Source organism: Lichenostomus cassidix, chromosome 5, assembly GCF_008360975.1.
Source record: "Lichenostomus cassidix isolate B80296 chromosome 5, HeHo_3.0, whole genome shotgun sequence".
Lineage (NCBI taxonomy): Eukaryota > Metazoa > Chordata > Aves > Passeriformes > Meliphagidae > Lichenostomus > Lichenostomus cassidix.
The window spans coordinates 41589425-41604264 of NC_139486.1; the positions used below are offsets into that span (position 1 = coordinate 41589425).

The 14840-nt window shown below is 36.7% G+C and overlaps 1 protein-coding gene and 1 long non-coding RNA gene across 2 annotated transcripts in view; both read left to right on the forward strand.

Annotated features, from left to right (window-relative positions):
* The window catches only part of LRRC4C (leucine rich repeat containing 4C), a 477061-nt gene that overhangs the window by 96366 nt on the left and 365855 nt on the right, over positions 1-14840 (forward strand). The window lies entirely within an intron of this gene.
* LOC146436466 (uncharacterized) lies at positions 1877-4430 on the forward strand. Its single transcript, XR_014852905.1, has 2 exons — positions 1877-3317; positions 3348-4430. It is a non-coding gene; the product is annotated as an uncharacterized LOC146436466 (long non-coding RNA).

Below are 14840 nucleotides of genomic sequence, written 5' to 3' on the forward strand. Positions count from 1 at the left end.
GTTGGAGAGAGGTCTCTTGGCTGGTGTGAAGAACATGAGTTGTATTATTTACTCTGACACAGCTCAAATGCAGTAGTTCATTAAGCTTATCATACTTAAGCTATGTGCCTATGTTTTTAAGCTTCAATTAAATGAGATGAGCAATTTCTTCTGAAAATGGGGCTTACTGCTCATATTTTGCCTAGAGACTTGTGAAAAACTGACACTTATTTTGCTCTTCAGGCAATTCTTCATGTGACACCAATTAAGTATTTTGGTGGTGGTGACTCATTTGTTAGAGGTAAATGTCCAAATGGTAAAATGACTTGGCATTAACTTGAAGTAAAAGGAATTGATCTGAATAGTATCTCTTTGCCAGCTCAGTAGTTTGCTAAAATTATAATTTAAAAATAGACAATTAAGGACATTAGGTGAGCTTATTAGAGAGTTAACCAGCTCAAGTATTGAACTAAAAATAGTCTTAAATGGTGGTAATACCCAGTTTCTTTAAAGTTATTTTTTCATTAATTATCCCATTTTGGCATTTTGTCTTACCAGAGTTAAGACATTATATATTTGCCTCTTCCTACAGGTACATACTTGATCTTTTCTAAAAAAAAGGCAAAACCCATTGTGCACCATGCAGATGTTATTCTTGAAAATGCTGGATCAAAAAAGAAAAGATTTGGGTTGTGCTTCTTCTTTCCCTTTTCTCTTCTGGAGGCAATGAACATGCATGGGAGCAATCATTCAAATTTTGGTTTTTTTTTTTAGACATTGGTTATTGGTCACTGTTAAGAGATAGAAAAAAGAGGGCATATAGATGTTCTCATATTCTTCATATGTGACCTAAACCAAAAGATTTTTATTGCTGTTTTGTACTCCTGGCTTATGTGTTTTGTTTCGCAGTTCCTGCTTTTTTTTTTTTTTTTTTTATAATCTGTATACTTCCAAAGCAGATGCTGCTTGTGAAGACTATTTCACACTGGGGGTTTTGACAGTTTTTTGAGCCTCAAGGAATTTTTTCAATATTCATAACAACAGCAAAATTAGTACTTCCTAGTAATTACTGCTTTCTGTAATTTTTCAAGAAAAGGAAATTAATAAATTTTAAATAATTTGTATATGACAAGGAGATGTTTTGAGCCAGCAAGATCAGGTATTGGTCTTGGATAATAAGCTTGCTTGAAAATAATTTTTCTATTTATATCAAATAAAGAGAAGATGAGGCATCAGTCTTCTTGCTGAAAATTTGTTCTGGAATATAATTTCTCTCATGATTAAACCCTCTTTTTAGCATCCCATCCTCTTTGGAGTTTATAATATTTCTTAGTGATTGTATCTTGTATGCCTAACATTGTAGCAACTTATTTAGAAAGCAATCTTACCTTAAAGACTGGTTGGGAACGATTTATTATTTCTCCAGTAGTCCATCTGTCCATCTCAGTGTAGTTTCACGTGTTGCTGCCACTAATTTGTGTTGATGCTTTTTTTAAGGTTAGAGTTTTACTGACTGTTTCCAGCTGTTGGGGTTTATACATATTTATATATATTGTGCCTTTCTTTGTTAGACTGAAAAGTCTTTATAATATGCAGTGTTTTCTGGTTTAGTGCATCACAAGACCATTAGCAAACTGACTGTGTTCCTGCTCTTAAGCTTTTCTGAAACACTTTAGAAAGGTGTGAATCCTTGGATGAGATGCCCTGGAAGGCAACACTCTCCTTCACTACCTAGGTATTAAAGCCACATTAGCTCCAGAATCCAACCAGTCTGATGAGGCACAGGGTTCATCTGAACCTGTTCACATGTCACAAATTAGGAAAAACAAGGCTGTTACACACAATTGTGTGCAGATATTTTTAAGATATTTGTAATTCTAATGTTCTAAGAAAAAAAATTACCACCACCTCCACATGCATGCATTCTGTCCCCCTTTCCCACTAACAAAAACAGAACAAAAAACCAACAACTCCCCCCCCAAAAAAAAAACCCACATCAAAAAACTACTCTGTTTATTTTGTGTATTTAGTGGTTTAGTGTTTGGGGGATTGGTAAAGAGTAATAAAGAAAATACCAAAGTGCTGTCTTTTTTAAGAAATATTCTTAGTTTATTTTTTTCTTTCTACTTGGTAAGCGTATTTGCATATATTAATAAGGAACACTGAGCCTCAAGGACAAAACTGCAATCTAAAAATGCATTTCCCCAAATTTGAAAGTGTGTTTGAAATTGTTTTTCCTATATTAAGTCCTGGACTGCTGTAGAGAGAGTGATATTATGAAATCCTCTTCTCACCTGGAAATTTAATGAAATTAATGAGTCTTGCTTTAGTGCTGCTGTGGTTTGTTGGGTTGTTGTTGTTGTTGTTATTGTTGCCCTTTAAAAAAAAAAAAAAAGATACTGTTTTGATTTGAAGGACAAGGAAATTACTTCTGCAATAGCCTTTCCCTGGTCCATACAGCTGAGGGGAGTAACATTGCTCTTATCATGGGTGTGGGGCATTGACTCTGACTGGACACTGGGTGCTCTCAAAGCCACTCAGTCATTCCTCTCTTCAGCTGCACAGGGGAGAGAAAATATAATGAAAGGCTCATGAGTTGAGTTAAGGACAGGGAGAGATTACTCACAAATTACTGTCATGAGCCAAACAGACTTGACTTGGGGAATTTAATTCAATTTATTGCCAATCAAATTCAGAGTGGGGTAATGGAAAATATTTATGGATCCTTTCCAAGGGGTGCAGTCACTGCTGTTCTGACATGGGTTCCCTGCAGGTCACAAGTCCTGCCAGGAGCCTTGTTGAGCACAGGCTTCCCATGATGTCCCAGCCTGCTTTGGCCATCCACGTTCTCCACCTTGGACCTCCACGGGCTTCAGAGGAGTCTCTGCTTCAGTGCCTGGAGCACCTCCTGCCCCTCCTTAATCACTGCCCTGGGTGTCTGCAGAGCTCTTTGCCCCACATGTGTTCACTTCTCTCTCTGCCCTGTTTTCTTCTCATCCTTCTTTAAATGTTTTGTCACAATGCTGCTGTCACTCTTGCTGATGGGCCTGGCCTTGGCCAGCAGCAGGTCTGTCTTGGATCTGGCTGGAGAAAGCTGCTAGCAGTTTCCCACAGGAGGCATCCCTGTAGCCCACTCACTACCAAAACCTTGCTGTGTAAATCCAATACAACAGCAAGGCAATTATTACTTCAGGTCAAATAATAGTGGCCTATCGTTTTGGGGAAAAATCTTTCTTTTCCTTCTTATTATTTGTGGTCATTTTGAATTTATACTAATTGTAGAGATGAGCACAGTCCTATTGGTTCTATAAATTATTTTTCAATGAGGGGTTTAAGAAGTTAATATCAAAGTATCATTTGGGGAACAGAGAAGATATTGGACAATACAAGGCAATATTATTGTTTAAAGGGTTACAACCTTGAGTGTGTGTGTATAATCTGGCCATTATCATTAATCTCTCTAACACATATTATCCTAGACATAATACCTGTTACACCCATCTATATAAATTCTACTTTATATGCATACAACAGTGTGATATATTTCAGGCTGCATGTCAGGATCTCCTGACTTAGGGAGACAGAGGGAATTAGTTGCTTAAATATTTTTATAGATCTCATGTTTAATTATGGTAGCAAAGCAGTATTTGGAAAATTGGTGTGTACTATTAAACCTCATCATGAAAAGAGTATTACAGCATCATTAAGACCACTTAGTTGAGTAATTCCTGTTCCTGAGAGTGTTATCAGAAGCAGAATTTTAAAAAATTATGAAGAAAAAAATAGTAACTGGATATTTGGTTGTCTCCAGCTATGAGTAGTTAACAAAGGGTCCTGATATGTCTCAGTAAACTCTGGCTTGGAGGGGAGAAAACAAAGCAGTTTCATGATTTTTGAAACCATGCCTTTTACTTTCTGTGAATTCAAGGTACTGCAGGTAAATTAGAACAAACTTAAAAATAGGTGTGAATGTTTTGGAAGCAGTAAGGAACCTTCTGAAAAGGCACTGACGGGGTTAAAAATGCTGCTGCCACTAGGTGTCATGCTGGGATCATCTCTCGGAGCATGAGAGATTATCAGAGGTGCTGGGTGAAGGAACGGGATCTCCTTTATGTATTTTATTATCTAAAATGGCTAATTTTCCAGTCTGTAATAGCCTTGTGGCTACCCCGTGTATCTGGAATGTTCACCCATCTCACTGTGCGAGAAGGGTCGGGGCTACACCACCTAAAACGACAGAGGTGCTGGACATTTCCTCTTTCATCTGACCAGATCTCAGAGATCCTCAAGTCGCACAGACCTGCTTAGGAAAACGTGTTAAAATTGCTTCACGTGGGTGTACTTGGTAATATGGAGAAAAAAACATATGATTTTTTTTTTTTAAATCCTCCTCCAGTGTTTCTATCATATAAAGCTCAAATGAGCCAAAAAAACCCAAAACACCCAAACAACCAGCAACCTGAACATAATGAAACTTTTTATAAAGAAGAACCCTTGCAAAAGGAGTTTGGTTTCATAAGCACTGAACACAATGCCAAATACTGAACTTTATATTTATTGAAATTAGTTTCATCATATGTGATTCAAAATACAAAATCATCATGGGGGCAATGTTTGTTTGGTATTTTTGTTTTAAAGAGCCTGCTGTGCTGTGGTTTTTTTCTGTACTTCACTCCTGCACTCAATCAAAATTGTCACATTTCTTAACAGTTCCTTAACAGCGACATCTTATCAATATGTGTAAATACTTGATGGGAAGGAAAAAAAGATGAATCAGACTCTTGCAGGTGGTGCCCAGTGAAAGGACAAGAGGAAACAGGCACAAATTTGAAGAACTAGAATATCTAGTTTTTCAAAAGGAAAAAGTTCTAGCTGTGTGGTGATTGATTCCCAAATATGTTGCCCAGAGAGGTTGTACAATATTTTTGGAGATACTGGAAAACCACCTAGACATGGTCCTGGCCAACCCTCTCCAGGTGATTCTGCTTGAGCAAGGAAATTGAACTTAGATGATGTCCAGAGGTGACTTCCAGCCTCAACCATTCTGAGCTTCTGGGTGTTTTCATTCTTCCCATTAAGCCATCACTGGGAAGACTTAGAGAACAAGCAGAAAACCCCAACCTCACAAACCAACAGAAAAAACCCCACCAAACAAATAATGCAAACACCCACAAAACCCCCACCAAACAAACCTATAAGAAATATACCCTGCTATGTTATGTTAAGCATTGTGATTACAGGCTTTAATTGTCAGATAACAATGAACTTAAAATAGGGTTTTTTGGTTTGTGGGTTTTTTTCTCCCACAAAAGGGAAAAAAAAACCCTCTTTCTTTGCAGCATATGCTATAGGTCTAACAGATGATATGGATTCTATCTTTTGAATCTATTAAAGCTACTGTTTTGTTCCAAGCTTGCACATGGCTGAAATATGTACCCTTAGGTACTGGGAATCATTTCTCACTGTTCTGAAGTTGATTTATGGTACTTGTCCCTCCAGCAGCAGTTTTTGTGCTCGAAATTGAACTATTAATTGCACATATATATAAACACCATCATCACCATCATGTGCACAAACTTTTCTCTGGCATTTCATGTGTTGTGAGCAGCAGCCTTGCTATGGCAAGTTCAAATTGACCAGAGGTGAAAGGGTTTGTAGCTACTTACAAGATAACATATTATGCAATATCTGTGCATCAGTGTAATGTTTGTTCCTCACAGACTCAGGTGTATCTATGTCATCAGAATTGTGACCTCTGTCACACAAAATGTTTTTATTTCTGTTACATAACTGCTGGGTCTCAATCTCCCACCTGAATTCTCAATTTATGAATATAAAGCAGATTTCCTTAGAAGTTTTTCCACAAAAAAGGAGAGTGCATATATAGGCCAATGCAGTGTGGCAACACATACGCTGCAAGTTCACGCAATGGGTTCTCCTGGGTTTCTGTTCTGTACGTGTGAATTCTGTTATCTCAGATGTGCTGAGATACAAAAAAATTTAAATATACTTTCAAATATATTTTTTGGCTGTTAATCTATATCCATTTGTTGTCTCTGTGTGTACCTATTACCAAGTGCTTTTTTCCAAGGGCTTCTGGTTTGCTGCATAGTGTTTAGCACAGTGAGACACTAATTGGTGTTCTTTGTGCCTAGTCAACATAGTGGTGAAAAGTTTATTACCATTAATTAAAGAAGCAGAAGGATTTCTTATTCCTTTGATTTAGTATTTTCATTAAGAATGTGTGTGAAGTAATAATGAATATATTTGTATGTGACAACATCTTGGGAGAACTGTTGGATGCTTGAGAACACAGTATTGGAATGTACCATTTTCACAGCTCTTATGGGAAGAAATGACCCAAAAAGAAAACATTTAAAATTGTGTGAAGATAAATCAAAAGTGCTACAAGTTAAGGAAAACACGTGCATAGATGAAAAATATGTAAGTGATTAGGCAGTGCAGCATTTAGAAACACATGAGGGAGTTGCAGTAGACAAGATTCTATGGAAAAACAAGAAATATTTACTGTTGCAGGATAGTCAAATCTATTGGTGTTCATGGATAAATTATGGGGCAGTTGGGCTTCTGGCAGTGATGAGAAAGGGTCCTCGTAAAATCCCTTTGTTGGCAGTGCAGTGGAGAGATGCAGATAACTTGGAGAGGACTATGTTTGGAATATGAAGAACTTAAAGCGAAGCATTTTGATGGTATCTTGGAGATAAGGAAGGAAGGGATAGACCTGGATGGAAAAGAAAGTAGGGGAGAGATGAAGGCTTTAAAATATTTTCATTCCAATAAAGTTAATGACTTGAAACAGAGATCTGCACAGTACTCTTGATAGAGAACAAGAATGTAGCTCCAGAAACAGTGTCATATAGTACATTTTAATTCTGGTTATGTGAAGATACTGAGATATAATAATGAAAAAAAATTGCCAAAAAATTGCCATTACCACCACTTAAGACTATTTTTAGTTCCAATAATATCTCAAAATATTGAGATAAAAGAACAGTCCCTTGAGCAGTTTGGTGACTGGACACTTTTCTGGATCACCAGGTGTCTGCCAGCCTGGGCGTCAGTTTCTGTCTATCTTGCCTATTGTAAAACGTTCTCATTAACAAAAACAAATACCTCTTAGATATTACTAATATTAAATTTGAATTTTCACATGGTGATGTGAATAATGTTTGTTTCAGGTAGACTATTTTTACACCACCCGATCAATAGTTGATAAGGATGTTTCTATCTTTGAAATTTCACCTTGGAGAAAAGATTTATTTTCCCTACCCCCAAGACTGCATAAATGGGATTGTGTGATTGACAGCAACCTAAACTGTTATTTGTTTGTTCCTTCTCATGTCTTTAGTGATGATGGCTGTTGACAGTTGACCATACACCCATACAGTTTGTGTTCTTCAGTAAGATGCTACCATGGGATTAGTATTCATCTTCCTCTGGACACATGACTAATGTTGGGAAGTTTGGTTAATCTGTTTTCTAGTTTAATGAAGAATGTCTGTGCAAGTGGGTGGTAATTATTGGTATTGCAATGTGACAAAGATTTTAAAAATAGTTGCCTGACATCCCTTTTTGGGCAGGTGAGTATTTGGCTTAAAATTTGAAATTTAGTAGCTGCTACTATAGTAGACTGAATACTCTTCATTATTATGAATCTCAATTGTTTTTTAGGTACCATAATTGTGGATTTCAGAGCTCAGTTTAGGGTAATTTTTTTTTTCTGCTTTAATAGCTGCTGTGCAGAATTTTTTCACCATAGAATTTAACTTGCTTAAGGAAAAAGACACCAAAACCATAAACATGTAGCATGGAAAATCTAATTTATGTTGTAGATCCTATTACGCAAATACAGGACTGGGCTAATGAAAAGTTAAATATTCTACCACTATCCATATTAATAGGAGAGAAGAAAAGCTGTTTATCAGCATGTTCTGTCTTAGCTTAAAGAATGAAGAGACGGACTGAATAATGATTCACTTAACTAATTTTTGCTGTTGGTCATTGGAAAGGTCTTATTATCTCATATTCTGGCTGTTTGTGGTTTATCCTAACAAACTTGAAGCAAGTCTTATGGGAGGTAGAGGATGTATATAAATCCAGCTTCAGCCTTTTTAAAGGGAGACAAACAACTCAAAGTGGAAAAACGTAACAAATAATTTATATTTTCATGGATTTGTTTTCCGTAATACTGATCAAAGGGATGGTGTTGGCCATGGTATTTTTCTTTAGAGAAAGGCAGTACCAAACATTCCTTGCTACTGGGCTTTCAGGAGAATGGACTAGATGATCAGTGAAGTTTCTTTCCAACCCAAGCCATTCTATGATTCTATCATAATATTTCCAAAACATACAAAAAACAAGCATTGCATTTCTATTAAAGAAATTCTAGTATATTCCATTGAATCACAGTGTGTGTGAGTGTCTTGCAATCTTTTTCCAGGCACATTGGATGATGTTCACATGGACCTTCCTCAGCCAATCAAACCTTCATTTTCTGTTGCTTTCACTACCAGCTCATTCCTAGTTTTTCCCCTCTGCCAATAATTTACCCTTCACTAGCAGTCCTGGCTGAACCCCAGCTGGCAACTACCACACCACACAGCTGCTTGCTCATACCTCAGCCCCCAGTAGGATGGGGAGCAGAACTGGAAAAAGGGAAAACCTGTGGGATAAGAAACATTTTAATAACCAAAATATGATAAAATACAATTGTATTAATACTGGTAATGAAAAGAGAAGCAACAAAAAGAGGTAGTGAGAAAAATAAAAGCAAAGAAAGACAAGTAATGCATAATACAGCTGCTCACCACCCACAGACTGAAGCTCAGCATGTCCACAGGCAGCAATCAGCATCTCTCAGCCAACTTCCCCAAGCTAATATACTGAGCATGATATTCTGTTATGGATTATCCCTTTGGGTAGTTTGAGTCAGGTGCCCCACTATTCTCCCTTCCAGTTTTCCACACACCTTCCTCACTGGGAGATTAAAATCTTTGGCTTAAGGTGAGCACTTTTTAGCAACAACTAAAACATCAGTGTGTTTTCAGCATTATTCTCATACTAAAAGCAAAAAACCCAGCACTTCACCAGCCACTAGGAAGAAAATTGACTCTATCCCAGCTGCAGCCAGGACAGGTATGATCCTTTATTAAAAAAACCTACAAAGATTATTTCACAATTCTGATTTAGTGGCTCTCCAGCTACAGGTAAAAGTGAGATGGAAAGACTATTGAATTTATTGCTATCAGAGTCACTGTTCAGTTAGAAAAAATATTTTTAGCTGTCACTAGTTACTGATATAAATGTATAATCCCGACATGCCTCAAGGTCTTAATTCTCTTTACCAACCACTGCAGGTTGTTTTACTCAACTGAGCAAGGCAACTGCTTTTAGACCTGTAACCTAAACTAGATTTCCAGCTGGAAGAAAACCCAGCCCATAAATCTTTCAAAAGAGGAGTTTTCCTTTTTCTTTCATATTTTTTATTTAGGATTCCATGATTAGTGCAAGTCCTCTGAATTTTGAAAGTGCTCACTGTAATTTATTTGCTTCTAAAATCTAATTAATTGTAGGCAAAGAAAATGGAAGGTCTTGTTTGCTAGACACCTTGTCTGTGGTGAGGTTCGCTTTGGAACAAACTGTTTAAATAGAAGGGGTTTGCATAGTCTGAATGAACTTTGAGAAGACATTCAAATGTCACATTTCTCTGAGTCTTGTCACAGTACTCATCTCTTCAGAGGCTTATCTTCTGCTGGCTGTTTACTCAGAAAAGAGTGTTAGAACCTGTATTTTAACAGTCTTTTTCTTGGGGATTTTCTGACATTGGTGTGTCCTTGTTTCACAGAGCATGTCTTTGCTGAATGGAATTAATGAGTTTTATCATAGGCTATGCACTACAAACACCCAAGGACGGTTACCTGTAAAGCCATTTATTAGGAGTTTGCTTCTCTGTCAGCATTTGGTTGATCTGGAATAGGTTGGCCATAATATTGTTTGTACTATAAAGTACAAAACACAACGGGTGTCGTATATGTCACACTGCATGTATGATGTACATTTGTGTATCATATAGTGTGTTTAGAACCAGGGGGGTTGTGTTTTCCTTGTGAAACCCTTTGTGTTTTGTGTGGCCAAGGGATTTTCCTGGAATCATGTGGTCCTCACTGAGACCACTGGGATTTCAGTTACAGTCTGAATTGTTTCACCAAGTCTGGAGAAATAGCAATAATGTGTTCCTTCTCGAGGTGTTAGCATCTACTAGAAAATTTGCTGCCTTTTCTCAGTTATGGTTTAGAAGCCATCCTTTTGAACAGAGTTAGCATATTTGTGATTTTCCAATAAACTTTAGGAAGGAAAATAGTAAGAGTACAATCTCAACCTGAAAAGTGACAGTTGCTTTTACTTTTAGTAAAATGTGAACTACAGGGCTAGGGCAAGAATAACAGAGTAATAGTAGGAAAAGTGGGCAAATAGTGATTTCTGTAACTTAAAATTTAGTACACCTGGGAGTGATAAAGCATGAAACCTGAATACAAGTAAAGAAAATATGCATCAATTTTTGATTCTGGCATGTAAGTATGGCTTGATTGTGTTTCTTTCAAAGAGGCAAACCTATTTTGAAGATTCTCATACAGGAATTATTTTTTTTTCTGGAAATGTATCATAGGAGACACTAGGCTATCTTGAAGTGTTTTAATTACAGGTGGATTTTGAGAGTGATTTTACGTTAACTATATTTATATGAACTTGCTATATGCTGTGTGTGTTTGTAGTTGTATTTTTTAACATGCCTAGACTGATATAAAATTATGTCTATCATTGTAACTTTCCCTAGTGTGTATATACAGACACTAAAGTGACAGAATATGATACTTTTGCCACGATATTGCAGTAAATATTGCAGTGGGGAATAAGGGGAAGGATTGCCATTTCTCATTTTATTCCTCTTCCACTCATGACCTTACAATGATTTTGGAGGATACTGTTTGCTTTAATACTTGAACTGTGGTGTGAAAAGCTGGATGTATTCCTGATGGAAAAAGAAGTAAATTATTTAAAAAATCTTTTATTTTTCTTCTTTTTCAGTAAAGAAATTTAAACAAAGAAAAAAGGGAGTGCTTCATATTATCTTAAGTATCCTCAGGAATTAAAGCTGTTTTGGGATTGAGGAATAAGGGATGAATTCCCTTATTGCTTATTTGGGGTTGGGGAATAAGAGAACCTCACAAACATCACAAAAAATATGTCCTGTTCAATAGATTGCTGTGTAGAAGAACATTATGGATTTTAGGACATTTTGCTCTATCTCCTGAGGCTGCATGGTTGTTTTATCATGAAGGTAAACACCATGAAAACCGCAGACTGATAGCTTTTTTTAAAACAATGTGTTTATATAAAGAAACTTAAGGCAAAAATATTTCATTTTAAGGCTTTCATCTCTTGTGGGGTCAAATGGATAAGGTATTTGTGGAGGGCTCCAGGAGAAGATTTTCCTCCATGTTCAGAAATCATTCAGGGATATGTCGTGCCTCTGGAACAAGAGCTCTTTCCGTATGTATCCCACCCTCCAAGTTTTGTCAGATATCTGCACAACGTGGTTGAGGTTTTTTTTCCTTAAAAACATGGTCAGTTACTCAAATGGAAGTTTCCATGTTTCTGTGCTGGAGCATGGTGTTTTCCAAATTGTCCATTCCTTCCTGCTTTGTCAAGCTGATTGGTTTCCATGACTTGACTCAAAGTTTTTGAGCATACACTGCAGCTGAGGTCTCACTTTAGTTATAAAAGTGATGGGCATGATAATGAACTATTATAAAACAGATATTGATTGTGTAGTTTTACCCATGAACACAATAAACAATAAGTTTTCTTTTGTGTATTTAGCTGACAGGCTATTGGTCCTTGTGCAGTTACAATTAACAAGATAAACATAACACAAAAGATGTTTCATTTGTGGGGAATTGTGTGAGCTGAGATTACTGAAAAAATGCAATTTACGAGAAAATTAAAACAGTATATTCACCATAAAACGATAGAGATCCATGAAGTAGATAAGAGATATTTTTTGTGTGACTATTGGCAGGACTGAAAGATGAGAAAACAGATTTAGAGGAGGAGGTAGATAGTCCTTGGAAGATCAATGAAAAGAGGTTTGATGACACATGCTGGTTTAGGGCTCTTATGTCTAAGTGATGGGGGTGGGAATAATGTTTATCAAGCACAAGGAGAGTGGGTTGTCTGCTCTTGCACAGAAGAGCACTGGTTTTGTTGGCATTGCCATAGCATGTGTAGTTCCATGTGCTGTTTGTATGGACTTTGACTTCTGGGCTTTACAAATTTTCTGTCTAGGTGTATTTCTAGCATCATTTTGAATTCTCTGTCATGACAGATTGTAATCTATCTTGTGTAAATTACAGTTGGAATGGGTGACTTTCTCAGTTTAGCAGATTTCTATTGGTTTGTGGATGCCTTATTCTGTATTTTTTCAACAGTTTCTTCTTGGATTTTTATTCTCAGATTGCAGTTACAACCCAGTGTCTTATGCTAATCTCAGCTTCTGAAAATAGTAAGGTTGGTCCTTACCCTTACATATTTTACAAACTGCTGTCTTTTTAGTTGTCTCATGTAAACCTCACATTCCCTTTTCTGCTTTTAACATGAAGTGCAAGACTCACAATTTGGTTTCACAGTCCTTCTTGCCTGGCTTTAACACTGTTTAACACTGTTTAATATACTGTTTAATATCATTCAGTTGTCCTGGCCATACAGAAGCTTTATTGTCTGTCAGGACTACTAACCCCTCCAGCTCTTTCAGGCAGCCCTTTGCTCTTGGTATTCTGGTTCAGTAATGAGAACAGCCAAAGGTTATGACTTTGGTTCTAATTAACTGTGCTGTAAAACATGTGCACCACAATCATTCTGGATGACTCTTAGCAAATCCTGCTAAAGGTGTTATTCCTCATATGCAACAATACCAGGTCCCCAGGTTTCATATATAATAGTCTGATAGTTTTTCTGAAAATAATTCCTGATTGTGTATGCATGCAACTCAGCTCTGCCATGTGTGCACAGGGATTTCAGTGTACTGAAGACATGTCAGGCCTGTTAAAACTCTTCTGTACAGGAAATGTGCGTGAGAAATATGGTGGAACCACTCACTTTCTGACCAGGAAGTCTGATGACTGAAATAAAGAGCATCTGCTTCCATGCTTAGATATAACAGAAGCAGATTTTAAAATTTATTTAGGTCTAGCATTCCCATCATCATCTGAGAGAGATAATTACTACATTTTAAAAAGTATTAGTATGAAATTTAAAAATCCCTGGGCAGGAATAACAGCTTAATTTTGTGTCTGGTGTTATTTCAGTTTTTTTACCATTTTCTTCTCTTTGCCTAATAGCTTGTTCAAATGAATATTCTCTGGGTAGCTCCCCTGCTGCAGTTTGGAAAATCAGATAGGCACAATATAGTGGAAAAGGAAGGAAAAAATACATCCAGTTTACAGGCAGAATTGAAAAACAGTGGAAAGGAAAAGATTATTTCAGGATCAGCCAAAACAGATCTTCCCTCGCACCTGAATTTAGACATATTGTGTCAATTCATTCTTAAAAATATTTTTAACTACTCAATTTAACTATTTTTCCTTTTAAAGTGGGTCATTTTAAAGAAGTTATGTTTTGAATGACATACATTATTTAAAAATTCCAAGAACTTCTAAATGCAAGATATTAGGGTGTCTGAAAGTGTCTTTTGTAAAGAAGACATTAGTCAGTATTTGAAATATTCCTTTGTTATCTCAAAATATTGAGTTTTGAATTGAATACTTATAAATGGAATTCAGATTTTCTTTTTTTTCTCCAAGACTTTTTTAATAGATAGGCTGCTTATCAGCAAATCTCCAGCTTACAAGGTGATAATGAGAACCAAAAAAAGAGGGTAGGAAGGGAATCAATTTCTGTTGTGGAGAGTGTCAAAACAAATCCAATTTTTCATGTCAGAATCTCTTTACCAATCAAGTGGAAGACAGAGGAATCACATCTCTGAAAATTACTTTTAGCAGCAGTGAACATGATACTTCACAGTGGTTTACATTACTGGAATATGTAGCACATTGTTTTCTGACATTTCAGATTGTCCTGGCATTAGCCAGGCTGTGCCTACCATAGGTTATCCAGTTTCTTAATGTTACCAGCCTAGTACCTGAAATCATCATTAAATGAATAGGAAAACTCTTATTTATTTGCAGTTGGTGTTTAAAATTGCTGCAGCTTTTGCTGTACAGGCTTACTGAGTGATTTCATTCACACACTAACACCCCTCCCACCCCAAGAGAAGGAATTCACTTTTCTGTATGCACCATTTGTGTATTAATGACAGAGGTTAATCTATTCAACTTCTGCAAATAGCTTATTTCCAAAAGTCATTCTCTTTATTCCGTGCTTATCCATCCATCTTTATTATCTTCTTGCTGTTTCTCTTTTTTGCTTCACCTTTGCTGAAGACTTTGTTCCTGTAGGCTGAATTTACACCTCAGGGAATTATCTCATAAAAATATAAGACTTTTGTGTTTCCTTTTCCCCTCTTCTACATAGAGATTTTCTTATGGCATTTCTCACTGGACGATGTCAGATCTTATGAAGAACAAAAGGGAGTCAGGGATTCAGAATCCTTGAGCATCCTAACTTTTGCTGTGTACAACTGGAGCTGCTGTGTGCCCTCATGCCAAAGCTTTAAAAATTAAGTTTATACACCTTACAAAGGGCTGTGCACTCAATCCACAGCACAGACAGAAGTATAATCAAAATTATTTGATGTGTCCATACATTTCTTTCTATAAAGCTTC